Consider the following 26,697-nt stretch of genomic DNA (forward strand, 5'->3'; position numbering starts at 1 on the left):
TTTGACAGCCTAATGAGAGTGGCAGTGGAATCTTTATCCTTGGAATAAGTCCTGAAAACTCAGTTAGAAAAAGCATGGCTGACCTGAATGAGTGCTGGATGTAAAGCTGCAGGGTGAACCCCAGAGGTCCCTGCCCGCCAACATTTCTGTGAGCTTATGTTATCCTGAGAATGCTCCTCTGGCAAAAAGATTAGGATTATTATTCCTGCAGAAGTCATGTGGGGTGTTGGGACAGTACATTTGCCATACATATTGCAAGCACACACAAGTCTGAGTTGTGTCCACTTGCCAAAAAGAGAAAAGCATGCCACAATTTTGTGCCAAAAGCAGAAAGCCATACAATCCTGGCAAGCATAATGCATGAACCTATGGCTGGCATGCTCCTAAGGCATCCACTTTTTTTTGCTTGGATCAAAGGCAGAAGTAGTTCAGCTCTGCCCAGAGCATGGCAAGGACACGTGTTTCTCACAATATGCACACTAGTGGTGAGACTGAGCCTGATCTGGCACATTCAGTGTTTTTAATATATTCCTAGAACAAGGAGATCTTATTGTTACAGACAGATTCAAGAATTCTGAATTCTGTTTGATTCTGACAGCTTTAAAAATTAATCTTTAAGAACAAAGATGTGTCTGGGGGCTTTACTTCTCAGGGAGCACACAGGCTGCAACCCAGGACTCAGGGATGAAACTCCAGACCACAGTCCTACTCTTGCCTTGCGAGTTCATGAAACCTGAGTGAACACCAAGCCAAAAGTCTATCTATGGGAAGGTTTAGGTGGGAGTTTGAAGGGTCAGAGCTGTTCTGGTGTGTGGAGACATGACAGGAAACTTTCTCACTTGCTGTGACTCATTTGCTTTATGACAGAGATGATCAAGGAGGAGATAAATGGAAACACAACTTCATAAACCAAATTGTTTCAAGTAATTTTTTTAAATACAACTCATTTCCAGGGTGTTTATGCTAGATAAAGAAGCTGGTGCTCTAAGAAGCAGGAACACTCCATTAAATGGGATAAGGAATAATAGTTTATCATAACATATAAAGAATAACGGAATAAGCCCTCCAGAGGTGTTGAAGTATGTACCCCACACAGGCTGGGGCCCTGTTTTGGTAGATCTCATGCCAGTCACTTTATCTACCTCTGATTTCAATATAACTATTGTGATTAGACTGGGAAGAAACAGGATATCTTTCTCTTCTGATTCTTCTCCCACTTCCATTTCTGAGAGCTTTACCCAATGCACAAATTATCTAAGAATGAAAGGACTGTCCTTCTTGTTCATAGTTGCACATGATGGTCTCTTAGACATTGTATGAATTCTTACTACTATAGCCATCAGTCTCAAATAAGCCAGAATGTATACAGCTGCTTTGGTGAATCAGAAAAGCACAACCATCTAAAACTGTGCAGAAAATAAACACACAAGAGTGTTACTGCTTGTATTTTTATAATTAAAGGAAGATCTTATCAGCAGAAATGGAGCATTTGTCACAATTGGAGGGAAGTCGTTTCAATTTTGTATTTCTTTGCAGGGTTCATTGAGTTTTCACTATTTCAGTATTCCTTTTTAAAACTTTTGCCAGTGCATTGCAAAACTAGTCAAAGCTGATGGTGTCAGCCTCTGGAGGCCAACATTTCTGTATGGGGAATGTGGAAGGCTTTTAGAAATGTCTGTGAAGTACTTTGAAGCTGGTGTTCAGAAACGGGGCACTGCTGTAGCCAGCTGACAGGGTGGGGGTGGAGAAACTGGGGCATTTAGAGAGTAGTTTTCTGCTTGCATTTAGAAGGCAACACTTGGTCTTTGAGTTACCCCAGAGCAGGACAGGTGTAAGTTGCACATAAATTTCTCTCCCCTGGGAGTTTGTATCCCTTGTTCTGAAACTGTGCCCAGGGAAACCTCTGAATGTTTTTTTTTTCTAACATTCACTTAAGAAAAGGAGATACACATCATTTGGCAGTATTTTATTTTTATACTCTAAATATTAATTTGTTCCTGCTTACCTCTTGCATGTCTACTCCTTTGGGCCCATATACTCACTGTAATACATCTTCACCTCCAGCTCCCCATGGGATATTCGAGTCACGTTCAGTCCCTTCATCACCTCCACAGTTCTTCCCTCCCACTATAACCTCTGGAGTGCAGCCAGTTTAAGTTCACACTCTATAATTGACTGGAGGCAGCTTCAGTGAAAGGGGTTAGATAATAATTGGTTTATTTCTGAGAAATGGAAACTGAAAAATGTATGGGTAGCAGGGGAGCAGTGTGTTCTGACAAGTACACTTCATTAGACTAATTAACACATCTTATAAGCACTCAAACTCTTTCCAACCAAAATGCCCTTAAATTCCATGTCAGGACAATAAACCTTAGCAGTCTGACTTATCTGTGTTTTATAGAAATTGAATTCCAACTGTGCAGTGTTTGCCAATGCAGTGATAATGTCCAAAGCTTCCTCTTGTTAAGTCTCCCATGCTTTGTCATTGAGTGAGCTGCTCAATGAGTCAGGGGACTTCCAGGCCTTCTTGTGTGACCTTATCAGTGTCCAGCCTGGGTGATGGGAGGGATGATGGCAGGAGCCAGCATTCCTGCAAGATGAGGTGCTGTTATCACCAAGTGGAAATCTCAAACTGAATTGTTATGAAGCAAAATATTTTATGTCACTACAGCAAATTCAGAAGAAAACTTTTTTTGTATTTTGGGCATGTCAGAGCACTTCATTTCAAAATAATTTAGTAGGAAACCTAATGTAGACATCTTCCCTAAGAATATAAAATAGAAAAAAAAGAAATTGTGTCTTTCGATATGAATAATGAAAATATCTAGTCCTGTTATACTGACTTGCAATGAGAACGAACAGTATAATGTCAAAATATCCCACTGAATAAGTTTTTTTCATTCTCAGCTGGACTTTTGGGGAATTAGGTGGGATAACATGTTTCTATACTAATTTTTTGTAATATCTGTGCACCCTGAGACTATTGGTGTAAATTTAAAATAGGCCTTTCTATCCCAAAGTAAAACTGGCACGTGGTCTTTTGATTCAGTTAGTAGATGGTGTATGGTATTTATGAGAACAGTTTTTAAATGCTTTAGAATGTGACTCACCACACTGATAACTACATGTCAATGAAAAGTGGACGGTGCTATCGCAGTTACAAGTGCTTTATTGTCGAGGGAATCTGGTTGAGCTGACTCATACAAACAGTTTCCCTCAGAAGTTCAGTCTAGAATATTTGGATTCATCCTCAAAGTGCTGTTTTTATGCAGCTGAAAACTGCTAAATTTACTGGAAAAAAGTCTTTTAAACCAGAACTTTGACCTTACTTTCTGGGAGGGAAATGCAGCCCAGCAGTTAATAATATTTATTTTTAAAAATTAATTTCTGACCTGAGTGATAGTTCTAGCTACTAACGAAAATTATCTAGGGAAAATTGAAACGCAATCGTTATGCTGAAATCATTATATGACATATTAGCTGTTAATCAGAGCAGCTGGAAGGCATTCTTGCCTTTTCCTGGTCTAAGTTATGAAGAATTTTAGATAGGAATTTGTTTTTCCCCATTTTCACACTCTTAATCATTCTACAGCAACATGATAGGATTGAATTCAATTCAGGTATTATTTAAAAATCCTTGCTATGAGATTTTTGATAAAACATTGCTTATCAGTTATTTCAAGAGCTGAAAAAACTACTGACAGCATGCCACACATTTCATGAAATTAAAAGGACCATAAAAAAGGCCTAAACCACAAGACTATGAAAACTATTGCAAAGACAAGTAGATATCATTGTTAAATACTTCAATATTTAATACAGTTGCCTTTCTCTTGTCAGTTTTTAGGTTGCTTTTGTTTGCTTTTGAGTAGTAAATCAGCCGTGATGGAAACACTACAGCTGAAGCAGCATTTGTAGCCCTGCTATAGCTTGATGTAGCTTGTGTGAACAAAAATAAACCCAAATATACCTGAACTAATATGACAAACCTTGTTCTTTCTGGCTGCTGCATTGCAGACAGAGTCCACAGGGAATAGCCCCTTGTGGAGAGAGTTATACAAAAGGAGCGTGATATAACTTTTTTCCCAGGATCTGTAAGGAGTCAAAATTCCTTAAAGTACCCAAAAGACACCACATGGAGGGCAACCCTGAATTGTCCTCTGATTCTTCATCATCTATGCAGAATTTCAGTTATCTAAAGTTACAGCCTGGATTTAAAGGCATCCAAGAAAAGAGAGTGGTTGGAAAACAGCAGTCTGATGGAATGCCAGAGGCTCACAACAAATCCAGGAGAATTTTACCATTCCCCTGCTGCTCCCATGAATAATCAAACCTTATTTAAACTCTCTGGAGATTATTTTTTCCTCCTCCAGCTCCCACTAAGTCTTAGTAAGCATAGTTAGATTCCAGTGGGATCCTTAGCAGAGTAAAGTACAATTTGTGCCGAAGGCAACAACGCAGCATCTGGTGGCAAAGGTTGGAGAGACTTGTTGTATTCACACGATGTTGCAACAGAATTCTCTTTACTCAAATGCTTGTTTGCACTTTGGCCTTGGGGTAATGCAGGGGAGATATGGAGACAGAGACAGGTACCAATGTGACCTTCTCAGTGACCACTGGCCCAGCAGCTGCCTGTGACTAGTATTTAAGGTAGGGATGAAGCTCCTCCTGGGCTTTGCATTTTGAAGACCCCACCTTTCTGGCAATGGTGAAAGCTGGATTCCTAGGTACCACTGAAGGTCTCATCCTGAGACTGCAATCACACAAATGTTTGCTCACACACGTACCTGCCTGCCCAGGAGGCTTCATGTGAGTCAATGACTTTCCCCAGGACAGTGAATTATGGATTAGTGGATTTGACAACAGGGGATGCCAAGGTTTGCAGCTAGAAACGCTAATGATCCAAACAAATGTGACAAATAAGAGGAAAAAACTATGAAGTTTAGAACTGGCCATCTGAAATGGAAGTTTGCCTGAAACTCTCCTTAATGTGTGTTTAATTTCATCCAGCTATTGCCCTTCTTTAAAGAAAAGATAATTAAATTTCCCTCCACTGTCTTTTAAAACCAAACAAAGTCTGCAAACTCTACAGGAGAGAGCAGCAAAAAAATTAGGGACTCTGGAGGAACTGATTCATGAGGAAAAATATGAATAGACCTTGGTGAAATGGTGGCTCAGAGGCAATGTGATAAACCGACAAATGTTTGGAGGCTGTAAATACAGAGGATAGAAATTTGACAGGACACAGTCAGACACAATCAGGACTAAAAGGAGAGGAAAAAAAGACATGCTGGGAGTAAAAGAAAAGGACAGTTCATTAAGATGCAATACAGCTGGGAATTAATAGATGGCACACCTATCCTGCAGGGAAGAAAGTGCCAGTAAGTAAATAGGCTGAGAGAGATGTCAGGACTGTCCATCTCTCACTGCTGTGGTAAAATGACTTGTTAAACCTTAGCCATTTATGTGTGTACATGCTTAGCTGGCTTGGCTGCACGTTAAACACCATCTATCAGATTGAGTTTCCCAGGCCCAATGCAAATTTGGGCACCTGTGCCAGCCCCCTGCAGCCACTGCAGTACCCACAGGCAGAGGGCTCAGGCAGCTCTCCCATGTGCCAGGGCAGACTCACAGTCCCACTTGTCACCGCCATGTGGGTGTGGGTCTGCACGGGGGAAAACTGTCCCTTTGGGAGGTCTGACCTCTTGTAGGACCAAAAAATGAAAACTGAAGCAAGACCCTTTGGAAGCTTGTGGGAAGCCAGCGAGTCTCTGAACAGGTCTCTGCCCTGGCTGACCAGGAGGGTTTCTGCTCAGGTTCCCCTGCATCACCCCAGCAAGGTCTCAGACACAGTGGAAATACCCGTTTTACAAGGCTCAACATTTTTTCCTCCGCCTCTCCCTCCAAAGTGCTGTCAGACAGCGCATCTTCTTCAGCAGCAAAAGAGGGTGAAGGTTTTACCCAGCCCCGGTAGAGCCAGGCAGGCTGACCCAACTCCACCCCTCTGCCCAGCCCTGGGTGCGGAACCGGGATCAGGATCAGGCAGGAAAACCTCCGGCCAGCCTTGCCCCAGCTGCTCCCAGCACGGAAACCTCTGAACAAAATGTTCCCGGCTGGGAACTGGAAACGAGTTTGCTCCTTGTTGCAGATTTGCAAAAGACCTTCCACACGCCAAAGACGGTCCCTCCTGGCTCCTCCCCGCCCCACCGGTGGCCGATGAAAGAAAGCACTTCCACCAAGGTTCTTGGCTCCTGCTAACGGGGAGCTATTTCCTGCTTGGGGTGTGCTGGCCTTAGCCTCTGGAAATGGGAAATTCCACCCTGAATCCGGCGGGAACTTATTTCACTGACCGAAGTCCGTCCTGTCTCAGTGACATTCTGTGGGAATTTTTCCTCTGAGAAACCAGTGGCTTCCGAGGGTGGAAAATGGAGCTTTGTCTAGGTTTCTAATCCATCATCGGAAAAAAAATAAAAAAATAAAAAATCATTGTAAAATGGCCCTTTAGTAAATGACTAATCTACTAAACTAGAAATTAGAAGCAAAATTAATTTAATTAAACCAGCAAGTCATTCACAGACTAGAGACAGCAGTATTTATAACAGGCAGTCCATTCTAACCTGCACCCTGAATGCACAAGTCAGGCTATCTGATCAAGTAAAGCTGCTGCTCTGAGTTCATAAAGCCAGCACTGGGGTTATGAGAGGTGCGAGAGGGGAAGGCCTTTAGGTCCCTTACTTCGGCTGGAAAAGGCACGGCTTTTGCACTGTGTGTTTACCGGTTCCCTTCCCAGCATGTTGTGACTTGCCCTTTCCAGGAGTGAAAGCAGATCTACAGATGTTAGCTCACCTATGTAGGGTCTGAGTTTTAGCTTTGAGCACGGCGCTCCTGCTGAGCTCCCAACCTGCATCAGCGCTCCTCTCAGCCCGGGTCTGTGCGAGGGCTGAGCGCGCAGGGAGCAGGGGAGCTGGGGCTCTGTGTCCCTAAATACCATTCCTAAGCGGTTTGCATTGAAGAGTCACCGAGTTAAAGAGATGCAAGAAGATGACCTCTCTGGCTGACAGGCACAGGGCAAAGCTGCCTGTGGGGAGCTTGCACAGAACAGCCGGGCAGATGTGTCAGGGGCAGCAGGAGCTGGGAGCCTGTGGGCAGACAGCCCTGCTGCATCAGGAAAGGGGGAAAATCCCAGGTGAGGCTGATCCAAAAGGCTAGGAGCACTGCCAGCCCCCCTGACATCAGGGGCTTTCAATACCCAGGACTTTTCCACAGGCACGGTTTTCCAGGGATAAAGTTTGGAATATAAAGCTTTAAATGGAGTTAGAATAGCAACTAAGAGAAAAAGCGGAGAAGCATAAATATAATGTCAAATGAGATTATTTTTATGAAAACATTAACGCCAGGAGGGGCAAGGCACAGTGCCCGGCCCCAGGCTCCGGTGTCCCTATGGCTGGTGCAGCAGGAGCAGCGGCACCGAGGCGCTCTGCGAAAGCCTCCCGCGGCCGGGCTGGGGACAGCCGGGCACCTCCAGCGCCGTGTCCCGGTGACAGCCCAGCTCATCTGGCAGCCGTGCCCCGCAGAGCAGATGCTGCCCGTGGCCGTGACCGGCGTGCAGGCAGGCAGCATTCCACATGTGCTCCCGGGGTCTCCCGATTGGTGTGCTCCGCTGAAGGGGCTGGCCCTTGAAGTCAGCTCCTGTGCCTGTGACAGATGATATTTTTATGCAAGAAAACAAAACCAGGATATCTGATGGACTGTGTTATCTTTACAGACAGCTTGGAGCTACAGATGCAAGGCAAGAAGTTTTATGCTTGAACTTCAAAACTGTGAGTGGAATTTAAAAGCAGTTTTAAATGCTTCCCTTTTTTTAATTTTTATTTTGTGTGTGCGTGTATGTGTGTGTGCAACTTTGCATGAAGTACATATATCTGCATAACTTCATTATTGAGCAAGCTGTTGTGAATTCTCCGAAGATGAAATAATTATTGCTTTGGAAAACTTCACAAAATGTTAGCTGCATTTACAGCTGGACTAATATATGTGTACACTGAGGAAGAGAAGGATGTTCTTTTCAAGTGAGTGCAATTAGTCTAGTTGGAAATTATTTCAAATCATCTTTTCCACTCTGTTTGAGCAGGACTAGTTGTACTGAGGGAAAATCTCCTGGGAGTTATCAGCAAATGTCAGGCTGGTCTGTGTGTCTTTGTTACAGGCACATTTGATGTTTGCTTGTGTATGGAGAGGGATTAGGTAAAAACCTGCTGTTACCATTGTGTGGCACTGCTCTTGCTGGATGAAAAATCTGTTGGTACCAGGTGTTAGAAAGCTGGCCAATTAATGATGATTGCAGTAAATTAGTTTAAGAGAATATTGTCCATTATTATGTAGATTTACAGAACTAATTCTAACAGATACATTGCACTAGCACAGGAGGATCATTTCTGTAGCTGAAACATTAATAACCTGCTCTTTCTTGCATAGGAATAATGAAATTAATTTCTGTGGGAAAGCTCTAGGGGTTGATACCCAGACCAGGAATCCAAACCTGAGCAGACAGTTTGCCACTCCAGGCTTGTGATATTTTCACTTCCTTATGGGAACTGTCCAGGATGGTCTAAAATGACCCCTGTCAGCCTAAGGTGCTATTTTATATACAATCTTGTGTGAAAAGAGCTATATGCTCCAACTTTTCTTGATTCACTTCGATGCTAGTGCAAGCTGAGGTACATACCCTAAAAAGAAAAAGTAAAAACAAAAATTAAAAATGTTGTCTTAAATCCTGTCTGCCTTGTTCCACAGCTCTTTCTAGCTACCCAAAACAATCCAACACCTTTCTCAACTTAACATACATTTTCCTTATTAAGCAGGCATGTTTCTCTACTCTTCCTCATGTTTCTCTTTCTTGGCAAGGGTGTTGCAACAGTTTATAAATTCATATTCTGGCGAGTCCAGGTGAAATCCAAAGGTTAAGTGAAAATTGTGGGTAAGTGGCATATTACTGCTAACTAGGTATAGCAGAAAGCCCATCCCTGGTGGATCCATCACCACTCATTCTCCATCTGGGTGCCTCCAGATCATACAGCAACACAAACAGCATCCAGATGAGGTGTGGGCATACAAGTGCATTTCTGCTGCATTAGTCAGAGCACATAACATGGGATGATACCAACTCAGTACAACAGGCGGTGAGGCAATTCAGTCCATCGCCTGCTGAAAACTAAATGTCAGTATTACTTTAACAAATAAACTGCTGGAGTAAACCTATAACTTTTTATTGCTTTTCTATCATTGGTTGCAGAAGTTTTGTTACACCACTGGCTTCTCTAAAGTCAGATATACTGTATCATCAAGCCATACCGAGAATTAATCTGAAATTACTGGAAATAATACAGTGATGATAGATTTCCTTACTTTGATTCCTTTTCTCTATCTTTTGTTGGTCACTACAGCAGGGACAACCTGGGTTTGCCCAGCAGAGTAAAACACAGTGTTTTTCCCAAAACTGAATTTGGCACCAACAGAAAAACGCTTCCACAAAGAAGATCAATGAAACTCAACATATTTTGGCCAGAGAGGCCTTCTTAATTGATGTGGAGGAAATCCTGAACAGAAGAGGCCTGCTCATAGATGTATAATTAATTAGTGTTCTGTGTTGAACAAACTGCAGCATTTTTATTTCAATAATATTAAAATCAGTACATTTTCTTTCACTTTTTAAAATAGCAAATGAGGCTTGAAAGAAAATCTAGGCATATATAGAAATGCATTTCAGCCAACTGTCCTTTAAATGCTGATAAAGTCCTTAAACTAAAGGGCCTCTATAATCCTTATAATGTAAAATGTTTCCTCTTCATGTCACATGGCTTGATTCTTCTTGTTCCCTTAATTTGGCTGTATGTTCTCTATATAGATATTGCTGCCTAGATAGAATGGGCCAGATTCTCAGTTAGCAAGCATGAATAGAGAATAACTTCATTGAAGTCAATGACATGACCCTGGATTCATTCCAGTGTGACCAGAGTTGGAATGTGGTTCAATACAGGCAGCTGCCATCCGTGCCAGGCTGGCCGAGGAGATAAACTAAGAGTTACTGCAGTAGTGTGTGTTGCTAGCAGAAGGATGGTCCTGACAGCTCTCAGTTGTGCTTTCACCCTCAGCTTCTTCCAAAAGCAAAGATTAAAAATGAACAATCTCAATCTTATTCCACGAACTTCAGCTTTGTGTCTCTAGTCTATACAAAGTTGAAGCCAAATCCAGCTATGTGCCTTCCTACCTTGTCTAACTGTGACATCTGTCTCAAGAAAGCAAATGTACATGTTATTCTTTATTTTATTCAATCCTACTCAGAAAGATTTCAGGTTTCCCTTGATAATTTTTATGTTTTTGGTGTTCTGTAGTGGTGATGTTGTTTTAGGAAGCTTGGCTTCTTGCTGTGAAAGTGCTGCTCCCTGTGATACCCCTGGAAACTGCTTCCCCATTCCTGGAGAAAGTTCTGGTTTCCGTCTCTGTTGTGTGATGATAACCACACTGTTCCCATGGCCACCTACCCAGCAAAATAACTCCCAGGTCTTTGGTGTGGAGACTAATGGGATTATTTTGTATTATAGGTGGGGCTTCCTTGCGACCGTTTTGATTTCCCTGTTCTGCACGCTTGGACAGACCAGAGCTCCTGCACTACAGAGAGGAGAGGTTTAGTGTGGCTCTCTGCAGGCTCTGTCCTATCTCCTGAGATTCATCCCAAAGACATTAGCTGGCCTTGTTTCAAATGGGAGAGCCAGCTCTGACTGATACTGCTGGTCAGAAATACCCAGTTTATACCTCTCTTACTGCATCTAAAGAACTGAATTCTGTGATATTTTAACCACAGCAATTCTTCTCAGCTACTTGGAAATGCCAGAGCTACAAAAGGGTCTGAAGGGGTTGACTCTGCATAGGCTCTGGGGTGAGGCTGGTTTCCTAGTTACTCCAAAAGGCAAACAAGAACATGGTATGTTCAGATTTTAAGGAGTTCATTACAAATGCTACCTGCTGTGAGGACTTCCAGAAACACACACATCTCTAAATGTTCTGTATTGCCAAGAAATAAACATACCAGCAAAGCCAACAGGCCTGCTCTTCTTTGGTGTTTCCCAAATTCCTAGAATGAAGCATGTTCATATCTGCTACTGAAGTGGGGATTAGATGAAGCTAAGACTCAGCTGAACTGTAGCTAAAACAGTTTATTTTGAAGTACTTTTTAGCCTTACATATCAGATATTTTTGTGCTATGTGGGCATGTTCTCAACAACAGCACTCTATTTATCAAAAATAACTTACTAAATTCTGTCTGTATGCGCACAAGGTTTACCTTACAAAATACTCATATGGTGTATGCAGCCTAATCACAAAAAATTTAATTTTTTTTTAAATTACGAAAACTTTAAAGTTTTATAAAACCTTACCTTTTATAACCTTTAGTATTCTGTAGCATTTTGTTGCTGATAATAGGTATGTATCACAAGCTGTTATTTTGGAGCAAGTAGCTCCACTAGGAAACTAGGAAAATGTGCTTGATATTTTTATTTTTAAAATTAATATTCTGCTTCCACATCTGCATTTGTGAGATGAGGATATTTGTTGTGCAGTTAGTCAACAGGGGTTATGAAAATGATCAAGCAGGTGAAGAGAAGCTGAGCATATAGAAAAAAGTCCACAAAATTAAGGAGGTCTGTGGACCTAAAAGATAACACATTGGTCACAACACTGCTAATATCTCTGTTTTTTCAGGACTGAGAAGTATCACGCTATACTCTCACAAAGGCTTTGCAAAACTGGGGCCTTTGAGTCACCTGAGAGAAGCTGTCCAGAAGCAATGTGTGAAAGGAAGAGAGTTAAGGGCAAAGGAAAGCACTGTAAAAACAGACTGGGGCTAATACAACACAAATGCTCCTTGAAGCTGAAAATGAGAAAGCACAAAAGCTGTCAAGGGGAAAGATGAGGGTATGAGTAAGAGTCATGTACCTCTGATGTTTTTTGCCCTTTGTGCTATGTGTCTCATGCCTTAGGGCAAATGAATAATACTCTGTTTTGAAGACAAATTAAGTTACTTTAATTAATGTATAACGCATTGTTTTGAAGACAAATTAAATTACCGTAATTAAATTGCTGGTTGTGGGTTCTCAGGAAAAAAAAACTCAACTGTATTCATATGTCAAAGGTAGGAGCAGCATTTGGGATCACACATGTAAGAGGAACATGCAGGGCTGGAGGGAGGTGCGCCACTGAGCAACCCAGACCACGAGCTCTCTGGCTCTAGCTGGAAAAATCAGAGGGATCTCAAACACTGTTGATCCCAAAACCTTTACAACCACAACTGGCTTTTTCAATATTTGAACCCCAGATGCTTTAGTGCCTGTGCTACATATATATATACACACATATATATATACACACACACATACATACATATATATACATACATATATATATATATACACATATACATATATTATGCATACACACACACACACACATATACATATATATATATATATATAAATTACAGCAGTCTGAGTGGCATATCTAGACATCCTAAAAAACCCTACCTTTTTCAACAATTTTTGTATCTTAAAGAACCAGAAATTGATGTGGTTTCTCTCTGTCCCTCTGTGAATAAAGAGCGAAGAGCTCTTTCCCTGGCATGTTATTGTAGGGACACACATAGGTGAATTAAGTATATTTTAAACAGGGAGCATTTAAAGACTGGTTGTGAAAAAACGAGTGGGACTGATTCTAATATTTTGGAGTTTAACCAAACAAAAAAAAGAAAATAATTTTGGATATTGTCTGGCATTGTCTCAAGCTGAAACTTTGAAAATTCCAATCTGTATCTTTATACCCTGATGTATATCTTTAGACTCTTATATCCTTACACCTGTGTTCATGCCTTCAAACCTATCTTTGTTAACCTGCAGAACTTAGTCCCACCTAATTCTAACTCTTGGAAACAAGTGTGGATTTATCTTTTGTACAAGGTAGGAACCTAACCTTGATGTAAACTGAGAACATGTGTCTCAAAAGAAAATCCAGGCAGCTGAAATGGAAAATAATTAAATGTAACATAAACACTCATTATTTTTAAACACTTTCTAAAATTTTTATGGCTGGCTGGAGCAGAGTCTACTTTTGGGCTGAGCAGTGCTGCAAAAAATCCATTAACCTAATGGGAACAGAAACAACATATGATTAAGGTGCCCTGAAACATTCTGTAAACTCTGCTGAGAACTCCCTCCTGTGTAATTTCTGCCTTTGAAATGTTCTGCACCAAAGCACAACAACAGCACCCGCAGGCAGCTCAGGCTGGAGAGGAAAGATAAGGATGCTCTGCCCCTTGTTGTATCAAGAGAGCAGTATCAGGAAGGAGGACTCTGACTGTATTTGTTGGAATTTGGTAGGGGTTAAGACTTAAAATATTGCAAAACTCCGTGAGAGTTGTGATGCCAATATAGGATCGGGATATCAGTATCAGCATAGTCTGACATGCCCAAACACAAACATTATTGTTGAGGATGCCTATGCTGTTGCTATTTCATCATTTTAATTGCAATAATACCTAGAGGTGAAGCTGTGCTGTGCCAGCACATGCATGACAATACAGCTACATGGTGTGTCTGCACTCCACTTGTTCTGCTCCACTTACAAAAAAATACCTGTGACCTCAGCTTTGAGGTGATTTAAGTAACCCTGACTGGCTGCAGGGCAGAGGTAGGGTATAAAACCCCACCCACTCTTCATGCTAAATCTGAGGCCTCTCTTGAACACCCCATTTTCCAAAGGCCTTTCCACTATTTTCATGGAGGGAAGAGAAGATGTGCTGTCTCTGTTAGGTCCTGTTTGCTCTCTCTATATGGATGTGAATCCCTGCAGGCTGGGGAGCGACAGTGCCACATCGTGCCAGGCCCACAGCCAGCACTCACACCCATGAGAGCATCTCACAGGCTGCAGAGGGCACAGCTGCACCTCCTGCCCACAGTACCCCTAATCTCAGCAAGAGGGATCCCAGGTGATGCTCCAGCACTCCTTCACAGAATCACAGGACTAGTGAAAAAGTTTGGACAAGGTCTCTAAGGTCATTGAGTCCAGCCATTAACCCAACAATGTCAAACCCACCGCTAAACCACGTCCCTAAGTGCCACACCCTTGTGCAGAGACACACGAAGGAAAAAGAAGGGGGAACCTTCCTGAAGCAGTTTTTTAAGTGTGGCAGAAGAGCACTGTGTTGTCTCTCAGGGAACGTTGCACACAGTTACTCCATCACCCCTCCAAGGAATTCAGGCATTAAAACTTCAACACGTTATGCTGCTAGGGTCAGGAGCTGTGGTGCCTCAGGCAGGTATCCAAGCCAGCCATGCTAAAGCTCACACAGAATTTCCAAGCACGTAAGTAAAAATAACATTCCTCCTTATGTTTTTGGCTCTTGCTATCTCCCTTCTGACATGGATTAAGCAACACACAGATAGCAGCAGAAGGAGATGCCAAAGAGAAGGATGTTTTATATAGATAATTGTATGCGCAGCTCACGTGTAGCGGGGGCAGTGATTTCAAATGCTGCCAGTGATTTCAGTGGCTGCTTCAGTACTGAATCAGAGCGGAGCATTCCTGTTGCAGGTCCTCAGTACAGGTTTCTGCAGCACTGAGGTTGAAAGTTTGTCAGTGATAGATCTGCTCTTCATCACTGCTCTTCACTGGCGTATGACACCTTGCGATGAATGCAATGTCCCTTTTCTTTGCATTTTGAAGGTGACTTCCATTTACCTTTTCTCCCAAACTTTAATGCCAAACGCTTCTTAGAAATATCTCTGTGGAACTGAGATGCTGCTCCATACATTGTGCAAGTGTAAATTAACTAATCTTGCAGAAGTAATTGACAGAAAAGTAATTTCCCTTTGTCATGACAAAGAGTATTGTAGTATGAGAGTAATGACTACAATTTAGGCAGCTATGAATTGTGCATTAGAGAGCTCTAGAACTGAATATTGCTCACAATGAAATTTAAATTGCATTTCTTCTGCATCTAGCTGTTTATAAATAACACTGCAGTTACAGCCACAATAGTAATTTTTGTCACCAATTTCTTATTGCCACTGACAATAGAAATAAAAGATCTAGCTAGCTGATGGCCACTGCAATAAATGGAGGTTAGAACACTCTTTATTAGGCTACAATTTTGCTAGAAATAGGAACAAAACCCTGGATACAAGCACAACATGAAGTGAAAGTGCCTTGAAAATTTAAGTAAACATTTAGCAGCTAGCATCTCCTTCCATAGCTAGTAATTAAAAAAAAAAAACAACAAAAAAAAACAAAATACCAAAAAAACATGTCTCCTTGAACTTTGTTGTATAAATTGGCATTTTGATACAAATTTCTGGCTTGGACCTTCTTCTTAATTTACCTGGAAATCATATTTATATGTAGAAGAATATGTTGTTTAATATTGCACTGTAGTAGGCTCCAAAACCTGTTGGATCCTGCACACACAAGTACTTGCTGCAAGTGCCTGCATCCTTGGTGCAACAACCCCCTCTGCCCATGAGTGCTGCTGGCATCCTTTATTTACAGTTAGCTTGTGAGACTGATCTTCCTGTGCATAAGGGATAGATAAAGATAGTCCTGCTTATGGTTTTGAAATTTTTGCAGCTCATCAGCATGATAGAGCCCACCAGCAGTCCTCTTTGATCCTGGCAGGTTTTCCTAGAGGGTTAGAACTCAGATCCAGCATCTTTATGTGTGTTTTACTGTGTGTGGACATGAAATCTATGTGGGCATTTCTCAGCAACATCCAAGCAGGTTGGGCCACCCACACTGCTGTAGTCACTGTCATGTCCTTGCTGGATTTTATAGGTGAGCAGGGGCTGTCCTTTTCCCCAGGGATGGTGATGCTGGAGCAGCAGGTGGGAGGGGCAGCCACATTTGCAGTGGGAGCCTGCTGGTCTCCAGCGCTCTTCCTCCAGCCCAGGTGCCACACGTGTGCCCAGAAACTCTCTGCTTCTTGGAAATGATTTCTCTGAGAAATAAATGCAGCACTACCCAAATGGTAGGAGAAGAATGCAACAACAGCTTTTCTTTGTATAATATAAAATATTTTCAATTGTTCTACACCATCTCATTTCTCACAGTTTTTACAACAGCAATGAGTCCTCAAGACAGGGTTTCAAAGAGGAAAATGGAGTGTGTTGAGGCAGGGCATGGGGTTAGTAAAGTCCTCCAAAGGAGGTGACACTAAGAAATGCAAAGCAAAGCAGACATGGGCAGTGCTGTATGATGTGGGTTGGCTCAACTAAATGGAAATGAGTATCCATTATATTTTTATAAACCAGGCAAAAATAATCAGAGATAGAGATAAACTAGCTTGAGTGTGAGTACAAGCTCTGCTGCATGCCTCTCCATGGTAATAGGATAAGTTACAGATGTAAGAACGTTTTTTCTGCAGCTGAATTAGCTGGCATAGCTGAGTATGCAAGATTTTAAAACATACCCTGGTTTTTTAATGGTCCTCACAGAGAATGAGTGAAGGATCTGAAAGATCAGTGGGGGAAAAAAAAGAAAAAAAGGCAAGATCAAAGAGCAACAAAGAAGAAAATTAATAATTTTTGTGCATGAGAGACTCTCCTGTGGGTTTTTTTGCAAACAACCCTAACACTGTTTTCTGCTCCTCTAACCCTTTCTTATCACTTTGTCACTTCATAGAGGTATAGATATCACAACTTGCTATTGCCTGAGAAGAAGCAAAGGAAATAAGCATCCCTGTGCTGCCAAAAAGCATAAGAACATGAGTAATGGGAAAACTAGTTTTATGTGACAACTGGTGAGGATTTACCTTGAAAAAAGAAATACTCAATCTGAAAACTTACACCTTGAAATTGGTTGTAATTGGAAGCCACTATGGTAGAGCAAATTGAAAACCTTTTAAGTAGTGGCTAAAATATTTTTTCTTTAACTGAGACTTGCATATTAGCTTCAGTCTGAGAATAAATATTTTGATTCAAGAATTTTTTGATAGAAATCTATAATTACCTTTGCAATATTGCTGGTATCCATCTGCTTAGCGAAGACTCTGACTTTATTAGCTATTTAATCATCTGAAATACTCTATTACCAAACGCTTAGGGAGAACAATGCCTCTGTCAGATTCTGCAGCTGTTGGGTTGTGTGTTTAATAACCTGTTATATTTCAGAGCCTGTAGAAATTAGTCACTGAAACTTCTCTGCTTTTAATCGACCCCCAGGTCAAAGATACGGTTAAACTAAATCCTTTTTGAAGCCAGCTTCACAGAATTTTTGTCCTTGCTTAAGATTTAGAATGCCTCAAATTCGCTGTCAGCAATCTATGTTCCTCAAAAACATTTGAAAAGTTGTTATTTTAAGGTCATGTCCTTGTGTGTGTGACAGCTTAGAGGCACTCTGCCCCAACCTCAGCAGGAGCAGGGACGAGGGAACTGTGCTGTGCTTCCAGAGCTGCAGCACCCACCCATGATCTGGGCAGCAATCCTATCTGATGATAAACCTCCAAACTGCCAAGAAAATGATGGAAATAAGGCCACACCTGCTAGTGAGGATTCAGCCCTGGTGTAAGTAGGAGTGATTAACGCCCAGTCCCTCTCCTTTTTCCGTGAGGTTGTCTGCTGGAGGCAGCCTCAAGAAATCCTTCTGTGGCCTGGGGCAGTATTATTCTCTGTGCTCTGGCCAGCTCCATATCTTTTCTCCAAGAGACGCTATGGGGACAGAACAACTGGAAAGTCTCTGGAAATTTGTCAGGACTTAGAAAGCATGCAAAAATGTTAGTGACCATGTACCTGGTTCTTCTGGTACAATGCACCCATTAGTAAATCCCACATCTTTTCTGAACGTGAGATGTCTGTGGCCGAGTTAGTTACGGAGGCCAGCCTTTGCCATCTTTGTTATTCATCCAACAGCTCCAGGACTGTCACTATCAACAACTTGTAAAGCCAAGAAAAGCCTTCTGAGGAGCCCAAGCCTTGTAGGCCATTACAGTAAAGAGAAACACTAGGATCCACAAAAGGGAGGGCAACTCATGGTAGTCATCATTTAAAATATCAATTCATACAGCTGAGGAATGAAATTACCTAGAACCTAGTTTGTTCCTCTGCCACTGGCCTTCTCTCCTTTGCATTCCTTTGCCGTGAGTTCAGTCTGCATCATTTCCCCCACACCATGTCATCTCCCTCCACTGCTGATCCCAGATGAAACCACCTGAAAGGCATGGAGCAAAAGGGAAGTAAACTGCAGACTGAGACTGCTTAGTGTGTTTCTCAAGCATTAGGACTCCAGGGACAAGAGACTTGGCTTACAGTTGGTCAGGGAAGGTTCTGCAGCTGCCTGGAGGTGGGAAAACAAAACAGTGTCATTATTTTTATTTTGTTAATGAGACATCAGGGTGGGTCTCTACAGCTGGAAAGACAAAGGGTAAATGGAAGTCAGGCCTATTACACAGGTTCAACAGATGTCTCCTAGCCTTCCCAGAGATGATGGTAATGAGAGCAAATAGCTCCCAGCCCAGCCCATAGTGAAGGCTTTCTGTCATAAGAGGACTTTGCAGCACAGTGACTGAACAGACAGACAGATGGCTTCACAGCCTCACTTTGCTCCAAATTCATTTGGGGGATGGAGAGATGACAACAACAAAAACCCCAAAAAAACCCCAAAACCCAACAAGTAGAAGTAGAAATAAAAAGTAGAAAGAAGAAAGAGGAATGAAAATGCACATTCACTTAACCACGGTCAGATGAGTATGAGTTGCAGAGTACTACAGAAGTAGGATTTGAAGATGTTATTTTAAAGATTGTTACTATGTTAGCTATGTTAAAGGGGAAAGTTGAACTATATTTTAAAATTTTAATTATATAAATTATATATACATGTATATATAATAAACATATATAAAAGTGTTTAAAGTTCGCTATGTTAACTTTAAATATGAGAAAAAGGAAACCAGAGAGACAGGTATTAGTTTGGAAGTTGAATCTACTGCTGTTAACTGAAAAGTAAAGAATAGTAGAATAGTTAGTCTCATAGTTGAAAGTTTCAATAGAAGAGATGAGCTCAGAGCAGGGAGGACCACAAATTTGTGTCCATGAAGAGGACAAGAGAAGATGGCAGTTTCATCTCCTGAAACCAGGATGCGAAGAGCTGTGTTTTGTATGGATTTAAACGAGGTGGTTCAGAGGATGCCTGAATATTACAATAAGGACAGAGTGCTGACCTAACATTGCCAGGATCTGACCTTCAAAGAGCAAGATAAAAGCATTGGCAGCCTAGAGAGAGCATCCTTGTGGTGGTGCTTCATGGGCTGTTGCATGGTCACAGCAGTCAAATGAAGAGCAAGGATGTCCAAGTAAAGTTTTAGTGGCGCTGCATCAAATGCTAAGCAAGTCAGTATCCCATTTACATCATACTGAAGCACAGTCCAAATTATTGTAATTACTTTTTTTTATGAAGACTAATGTGCTTTTTGCCTTCAGTTTCTGTCCAGCTTTCCCAAGTCTGGTTCCTGTACATTCTCAAAGCTTCTTTCTGTCTGGACTTCCAATTTCTTGAACCTTTCTCCTTTTCTTGCTCTGGATCACTTTCTGTGCTGGTTTCTCTTAGTGCCTAATGCACATGCTACCATATTGACTGTGGCATATTCTCTAAATTCAAATTCTACTTTACTTCTGGGTAGCTCTCCAGGGAAAACTGCCTCATGTGCTGTTGTCTGTTTCATTTATCCCAAAGCATATCCTTGCTCAGGTTCAAGCACATCTGTTTCACATCTCTTTATCTGATGTCACTTCTCAGCCCTTCCTGCTTTTCTCCTTCCTGCTTCATTGTTTTAATTCTCTGTGTTCATCTGATTTGCTGTGTCATCTGTGCCAAAGCTATTTGGCCCAAATCTCATCCTAATTATGGAAATTTACTCCATGAAGATAGAGTGAGAGCAGTTATTTTGGTGTTGCCGATGCACCAGGACCTGGATCTGGGATTGATTTCTTTCTTGCAATAGCATGCGTGATTTTGGCAGTATCACTGAATAGTGAACCTGCTTTCATTTAGAGTGCTCAATACCAAATGTAAAATATAACAATGATAAATTCTGAAAAAAAACCCATTGTATTGTAATTGTCTGTCTACAAATGATGTCATCTGGCAAACAGGAGTCACTGGAGAAGCTCCTTACAGTGCAGTCATAACTGGGAACAAGACGGATTTTTCCTGGTTGTGTAAGCCATTAAACTAATGTGACAGGCAGTGTAGCCTTCAGCAGCCTACAGCAGAGAAGGCTTTAAAGACTATGTTTATTTTGAAACACTTAAAAATATTTTTAAAGTTCTAATCTCAAGAATAAGGAGGAAGACTGGGAATTGTTGCCTGGAAGTTGTGAAGCTGCAGGAGGGAATAGCATAAATCCTTCAGTTCATCAAGGACAAAATACTTTTACATAAATAGAGCTTGACTCTCCCCTCATGATTCTTTTTCACCTGTTATTCAGCTCACTGAAGCTGCATTTTCTCCAAGCATCCCACTTTGGCTGAAAAGACAGCATGGCTTCTTGCCAGATAAAAAGGCTTCAAGATATTTCAATGCCTATTTGATTTGCTATGAATGGACAGAACTTCTGGCTTTTTCACCGTCATCTCCTCACATTCCTGCAGCAAATCTTTTCTGTTATGCTCTGGGTCTCCCTACCTCCTTGCCTCTACAGGTTAGGGGACACTGAAAAAATGTGTAACCCTAGAGAGTGATGACAGCTTTTGCAAAGCATGTTGTTGACTTGTACAGATTCAAGCAATGGATGGGATCTGCCAGGGAATTTAGCCATGGGCCCAGAGGCTGCCTGGGAATGCCGGCTGGGAAAGCAGTTCCCTGGCCAATGATCCTTGTGTATGTCTGAGCTGACTCACAGGTGAAAGGGAGAGTCTCCAGAACTATTGCAATCCCCTGCATGAGATACCCACACAGCTTTCCTCTATGGGACAGAGGGGAAAGAGAGACGCGACACAAATAAATCTAGTAAGCAAGTCTAATTCCTAGGCATCAGTAAAAGGACAAAGAAATGGTTTGCTGAAGCCTGGTTTCCAGCTTGGTGCCCTCAGAGCAGCCTGAGGATGGGAAGCACCCACAGACTGCGTGTGCACGTTTTCATGCGGCTGCACCTTGGTGACTCCCTGTGATGTGTGGCTCAATCCTGCCCACGTCACTGTCAGGAGGTGACATGGATAAAGGAAATCAGCTGTGAACTGACACAGATATAACATTGACACATATCAGAAATATTTCAAAGCCATTCAGCATCTCCAGTTTTCTGTGAGCATTTACTTCTGGCCCTCCTTGGTCTCCCTGACCTTGTCACATGCCTGTGAGCTGCTGACACTTCATCCCTGAGTTATGACAAGAGCTATGGATTTGTGCTGTCCTGTTTTATGATGATGATTTATCATTTGTACTACAGTCATGACTAGAGGCCTCAAGCAAGATCAGGGCTTCACAATGCAAGTCACTGTAAAAATGTGTATTAGAAGACGGTCCTGCTCTGAAAAGATCACAAACAAAGGTGGGAGGATGAACAGAAACATGAAGATGTGAAATGCAATACCCACTGAGGACAAGCACCAGAGCAGGGAGCAGCAGTGTTCCTGTCCCCTGGCTCCTGCCTACCCACATCCACACTCTGTTGTCTGCTGCTCCTCCCCTCCATGTCCTGCTCTCCAGGGGCTGTGGAGGGGCTGGCACCTTCCTGCCTCTGCACAGCTCTGCCCAGGAGACACATCTCTGCCTCCCCCACTGGGAGCAGCCACAGCTGCATTGCTCCCTTGCAGCTGCTCCATCACTGCTGCTGCTGTGGCACTCCCAAAATTATTAAGCCCCCATTATTTACACAGAATAATAGAATTAAGGTTGGAAAAGGCCTCTAAATCATCAGGTCCCACTGTTAATCCAGCACTACTGTGTTCACCACTAAATAGGATCTCCAAGTGCCACATCTACATCTTTTCAGGAGCCTTACAGGGGTGGTGATTCCACCACTTCCCTGGGAAGCCTGTTCCAGTGCTTGACCACCCTTTCAGTGAAGATTTTTTTCCTTATATCCAATCTAAATCTCCCCTGGTGCAACTTGTGGCCATTTCCTCACATCCTGTCACTTGTTACCCTGGGAGGAGAGGATTTTCACCACTGAGGTGATAGCTGTAACTACCACACTTGTTGGTTGTCACCTTCAAAGTGAGACCAGATCATCTCTCTTCAGAGCAAAATAAAACAGGTAACTTAAAGTGATTGTAATCTTACATAGAGAGATCTAGGATATCTTTGGCTCAAGAGTGACAGTGTACTAAACTGAAAGCTCAGAGCCATGCTGTGGGACAGCTGCATCTTATCCCCACTTAAGAGGCTTAATTCTCACTTTTGGCTCTACCCAAACACTGTCCTTGCTTTGCCTCTGCAGTACTTAAGGGAATAATTGGAGGGTAACATTTTTCCTTCTTTTGTAATTGTTATTGCACTTGGCATTATGACCAGAGCTGTTCTCTACATATAAAAATGCAGTTCACAGAGCTTAACCTCAAAGATGGGTGTGTGGACTAGCATCAGCCCTGGATTTATATGAATAATACATTGAACAATGCTTTGAAAATGTTCTAGACCTAACACTCCTGTAAGTTCAAAATTATATGGAGAAGAAAAATGGGATGCAGGCTTGGTCTGAAGATTTTCAAAGAGGAAGAAGCCAGACTGTGCTTACAAAAAAACTTGGTTATGCCCTTTAGGAAAAAAATTAAATAAAACCACTGAGGGCAGCTCTGGCTCACCCTGCTCATAGGAACACCAGTGCAGCAGTCAAGAGTAGGCAGACACGCTGAGATAGCACTAGTGTGACAAGTAGGTAGTAAATTGAGGGGCCCTAGTGGGTTTACAATGAGGGCTTACAGGAGACTCTGATGCTGGCTGGTTGCCAAAGCCTGCTAGAAAGAGCAGAAGATGCTGCTCCCAAAGAACCTGGAAACTGTGTCTTGCATCTAAGGGCAATAGAAACATTTTCACACTGGCAATGCCACTGCCAAAGTTAAGTGGAGGGCAACTTGTCCTTCATCAAGCTTTTGTAATGAGGAGAGAATGGCACAACTTGTAGCTCCAGGCAGATAGTCTGTCTTGCAACGTCTGAGCCAACTTTTGGAACTTTCATGAGAGAAAGTGTTCACTCCAGCCAATATATCCTCCACTGCTTAATAATAACCCTGTAACTGTGGCAGGTGGTACCAAGCAGACATTTTCTACCTACTCAATTAATCTTCAGAGTAGCTCAAGCACACAGCAAAGACCTGCATCACAAATACATCAAGGAGTGTTTGCAAGACGTAGAAATTCCTCTTCTCTCAGAACCAGGGAGGGTCCAGCCTTCCTGGCCCACGTGCATGTTTCCCATGTGTGCTCCACAATTTTCTCTGTGTGTCTGTTTAATTCCTTTCTTCATAACACACTTCAGCCTATGCTGCTTATTTCTGCATGATATAATCACCATATAATCACCATAAGTTTCCACAAGGAGTGGAAACTTCTCCCACATATATGTTTATCAGGATATTTTTTACCATTTAAACCTTTTGCTTGTATGCAAATAATGTCACAGTAGGCAATCTGTGATCTCATCCCTAGCAGGACATTTGCTGCTGTTTAATTCATCTCCATCCTTTTTTCTTTTTTTTTTTCCTTTTTTTTTTTCCTTTCTAATTTAATTTTAATACTTTTTATTCCTGCTGTAAAATAGACACAGAAGTGGTGCTGGCCTTCCTCACAGTCAGTTCAACCACTGCCTTTGTGCCTCAGCACAAATGTCACATATGTCATGTGCTGCTCTATGCATTGACCAAGAAGCAGCCTCAGCCCAAAATGAACCATCAAACAAATGCACTTCCACCAGACAGCCATTTTTATGCCTTGTCTGTGTGAGACAGCTATTCACAATCCAGCAGCTCAGGCTGGTTTCCCTTTCCCTTTGCTGTCAGAGATATGAGTCTGATCTAAGCTTCTTTAAGGGTGAGAATCAGAGCAAGTAGGACACACAATTTTATGGCATCAGGCTTTGCTGCTTCCACTTCTCAGTGAAAAAATCTAGTTCTGATGTGGCATGTAGTCTGTAAAGCAGCTTGTCATCATGTTCCTTCAGGAAATGTGGCAGAGCTGAGCTGCCAGTGGGGCTGCCCTTCAGTGTCTGAAGCTCAGACACCCAATCTGCCATGAGAACTCTGTCCCAAAAATGCACAGTAAATACAACACCAGCATGAAGAGGTCTGGGGGTCAAATCATGGCAATTCATTTTTGTGGAGACACACCCATAAAAATCTTGGTTGCTGCACTTCTCTTAGGCTGTTGGTATTTACCAAACAACCTCAGGCTACAGCATCAGCCTTGCAGGCTGGATCACATCTCATTCACCGACTGCAGTGGTGCTGTGGGAACAAACATTATACCTGTGAGGTGGAGATGTGTTATTAAAGCCATAAAGATAACAACATTGCTCCTAAGTGGAGAAATTTAGCTCAGTGTATATTACTGTTAAATGGCAAAATTACAGTTGTAACAATATGGGGATGTAAATGTAATTGTGTATAACATCGTGTAATCATTAAAATCCATATAAATTTTGCTCACTCAAATTAAATACAAGCAACTACTGCTTGACACCTGAAACATTAGCATAATATTCATGCCATATGGCTGGCATTTTCTATTTCTTATATGTCACTCTTCATTCTTGTCAGCTGCTCACAAGAACTTGCCAGATAATATCTAGACCATTGCCAAAAATGTCTAACAGCTGGTGTGGTACTGGTTAAACACTCTGTAATGTTTCAAACTTTAGTGCTCCCATCTATGCACTAGAGAGCTGGTTCTTGGAGCAGATGTTTAAGCTTTGTTTTTAAATTAACTTCAGTCTGCTTTTGTGTCAGTGGTGGTTTTTTATGCTCCATCATGCTGCCGCCTTCTGTGAGATGAATGAGCTCAGCAGCATCCAACCTTAAAATACATCAACTGTCATGATAAACTCTGTGTTAAAAATGCATCTCAGACCACCTATTAGCAGAGTTGGTGATGTCTTCCATATCCCTCTGTCCATGTGATCCTCCTTGCAGCACGGAGATGTGCATCTGCTCGATGCCCTAGATACCACTGGCTGCTGGAGCTCTTCTCTGATTCAGAAATTGGCACAGAGTCTCCTAATGCCCAAATGAGACTCCCAAGAGATCCAAACCACAACGTGGGCTTAAGGCCCCAACACTGCATGGGTATGGTTTAGAGCTATGTCTGCCCCAGCTAGGGATTGAGCAGCAGGGTCTGTACTGGCACCCAGGCTTGCACCTGAACTGGTCCCTAACCCCACCCTCAGCTTATAGAACTTGAGGTCATTGAGTGGATGACTGAGAACAGGAGACACATTTTTCCCCTTGTAAATACCCCTTAAAACAATCCTAATGACTAAATCAGGAATTCTCTAATGTCTTCTGCATGGAAATCAGTGTGAAATCTGCTCATGCTGAAATCCATGTACTCGGATGATTTACATACGAAGATTTATGATGAGCCAGGCACATGAATGCCGTTGAATTAAACAAGCATCCAATTTCATAACCAATCTGGTTTTATGGATAGGACATGCAGCTCCCTTGGGGCTGTGAGCTTAAAAATCTGATTTACACCTTTGGAAAAGAAGATTCCTCACTTTTTTGCTTTGCTCTTCTTTTCTTGGAGACAAGGAGTTACCTTTTGCTCTATCAGGTTCTCTTCCAATTGAACACACTTCCCAATTAAAATACTGTATTGAATTTTGGGGCACTGTGATAGAGGGCTTTTATTGAGAAGGTGCTAGGACATTTTCAAGTGGTTTTTCAGATGGCTTTGTATGGACAAAAATGGAGAAAAAGGAGTGCTGGAGAGAGGTGACCTCTGCCCCATCAGAACTGGACAGTTTTACCCTGCTAGACTGATTTACCTCATATAGACAATGACCTTTTTCACAGGGAGGCATTTCACTTTGGGCTACCTTTTGGCAAAGGCCATCCTTTCTGAGCCACAACTCCCCTGTTCTGGCTGCCATACAGGTACACAAGTAAAAAGTGACAGCTGAGTGAATAAGCTCCCCATTTAACACAAGGCAAGAAATAGAGGTATGGACAGGCAGAGAGTGTGGGTAAATATATAAGTTCATGCTATGGGCACTGGTCATAGCATGCCATCACCATCAGTGATTTTTGTCATACACTCATTTTTGCCAAGTGGGATGCATAAACACTGGATATTCAGACTGTGGCTCATGCCTCTCATTTTCCTCTGCCTGCATGTGCAGACCTGCTGAAATGGAAGAAGTGCTGGCAGAAGACTTGTGCACTACATATATCAAAAAGTAGATTTGGACAATTTTTATTCTTTGCAGACATTTCTGCTGCTGTAATGTATTCCTGGAAATTATCCATCTTGGATAATGGATGGAATTAGATTAGAAACAGGACAAGATGCATTTATTCACTGAGGATGACTTGGATAAACTGGTAAAAAGGGGTCTGCAGCTGGGCCTTCAGCATCTGGTTTGTGTGCACACAGAGGAATCACAAAGGATTTTATCCTTGGCATTAGCTGTAATAGGATAAACATATTGTCTGTTTATTGTAATAT

General features: G+C 42.1%; 1 protein-coding gene across 2 annotated transcripts in view; it reads left to right on the forward strand.

Moving 5' to 3' along the window:
* The first annotated feature begins 7,633 nt into the window (after window positions 1-7,633).
* STARD13 (StAR related lipid transfer domain containing 13) overlaps window positions 7,634-26,697 on the forward strand; it is a 285,632-nt gene continuing 266,568 nt past the window's right edge. The window contains exon 1 of one of the 2 annotated variants that reach the window (XM_015623486.3): window positions 7,634-7,820. The gene's annotated coding sequence lies outside the window, so the exon portion shown is untranslated. The remainder of the gene's footprint in view (window positions 7,821-26,697) is intronic. The other variant, XM_015623492.3, reaches the window with a different exon arrangement.

The sequence above is a fragment of the Parus major genome, chromosome 1 (genome assembly GCF_001522545.3).
Source record: "Parus major isolate Abel chromosome 1, Parus_major1.1, whole genome shotgun sequence".
Classification (NCBI taxonomy): Eukaryota; Metazoa; Chordata; class Aves; order Passeriformes; family Paridae; genus Parus; species Parus major.